Source organism: Perkinsus marinus, assembly GCF_000006405.1.
Source record: "Perkinsus marinus ATCC 50983 genomic scaffold scf_1104296967978, whole genome shotgun sequence".
Classification (NCBI taxonomy): Eukaryota; Perkinsozoa; order Perkinsida; family Perkinsidae; genus Perkinsus; species Perkinsus marinus.
The window spans coordinates 1-1289 of record NW_003203328.1 but is presented as its reverse complement, the minus strand read 5'-3'; the positions used below and the strand labels follow the sequence as shown (position 1 = coordinate 1289).

The following is a 1289-nucleotide window of genomic DNA, read 5'->3' as shown; positions in this document are numbered from 1 at the left end:
AACGGTCGCGCATAAATGTGTGAAACGCCCTTGTCCAGAAATACCACTTCCACGGCCGAGAATTGAACTCGGGTCTCCTGCGTGACAGGCAGGAATACTAACCTCTATACTACCGCGGAATTGAAGGTAGTTCAATGTCTAAATAGTAACGCAAATTACCATTTTCAGCTACCAGCGCACATCGCGGCGGGCGTGAGTGGAGAGAGAAAGTTGAGTAATTTTTTCGAGGCAGCAAATGATTCGCAGAGTGGTGCAAAAATCAGTAAAGAAACGGTCGCGCATAAATGTGTGAAACGCCCTTGTCCATAAATACCACTTCCACGGCCGAGAATTGAACTCGGGTCTCCTGCGTGACAGGCAGGAATACTAACCTCTATACTACCGCGGAATTGAAGATAGTTCAATGTCTAAATAGTGACGCAAATTACCATTTTCAGCTACCAGCGCACATCGCGGCGGGCGTGAGTGGAGAGAGAAAGTTGAGTAATTTTTTCGAGGCAGCAAATGATTCGCAGAGTGGTGCAAAAATCAGTAAAGAAACGGTCGCGCATAAATACCACTTCCACGGCCGAGAATTGAACTCGGGTCTCCTGCGTGACAGGCAGGAATACTAACCTCTATACTACCGCGGAATTGAAGGTGGTTCAATGTCTAAATAGTGACGCAAATTACCATTTTCAGCTACCAGCGCACATCGCGGCGGGCGTGAGTGGAGAGGGAAAGTTGAGTAATTTTTTCGAGGCAGCAAATGATTCGCAGAGTGGTGCAAAAATCAGAAAAGAAACGGTCGCGCATAAATGTGTGAAACGCCCTTGTACAGAAATACCACTTACACGGCCGAGAATTGAACTCGGGTCTCGTCCGTGACAGGCAGGAATACTAACCTCTATACTACCGCGGAATTGAAGGTGGTTCAATGTCTAAATAGTGACGCAAATTACCATTTTCAGCTACCAGCGCACATCGCGGCGGGCGTGAGTGGAGAGAGAAAGTTGAGTGATTTTTTCGAGGCAGCAAATGATTCGCAGAGTGGTGCAAAAATCAGAAAAGAAACGGTCGCGCATAAATGTGTGAAACGCCCTTGTCCAGAAATACCACTTCCACGGCCGAGAATTGAACTCGGGTCTCCTGCGTGACAGTGTAGAGGGATGATTGCATCCTAAAACGAAGTATTGTGTTTGTTTCTGTGCCAGTTGTCTCCTTGGCTATTGCTCCGTGTCGCAGTGCATATCTTAGCCTAGCGCCGAGTGAGCCTACTATTGATTATATTGATAGATAAGTTCTTCCTA

At 47.0% G+C, this 1289-nt stretch overlaps 4 non-coding genes across 4 annotated transcripts; all 4 read right to left on the bottom strand.

Moving 5' to 3' along the window:
* Positions 1-47: 47 nt before the first annotated feature.
* Pmar_PMAR016711 lies at positions 48-119 on the bottom strand. The gene has a single exon. It is a non-coding gene; the product is annotated as a tRNA-Asp (tRNA).
* Positions 120-316: 197 nt separating this feature from the next.
* Pmar_PMAR016710 lies at positions 317-388 on the bottom strand. Its single transcript has one exon. It is a non-coding gene; the product is annotated as a tRNA-Asp (tRNA).
* Positions 389-560: 172 nt separating this feature from the next.
* Positions 561-632, bottom strand: Pmar_PMAR016709. Its single transcript has one exon. It is a non-coding gene; the product is annotated as a tRNA-Asp (tRNA).
* Positions 633-829: 197 nt separating this feature from the next.
* On the bottom strand, positions 830-901 carry Pmar_PMAR016708. The gene has a single exon. It is a non-coding gene; the product is annotated as a tRNA-Asp (tRNA).
* Positions 902-1289: the final 388 nt, after the last annotated feature.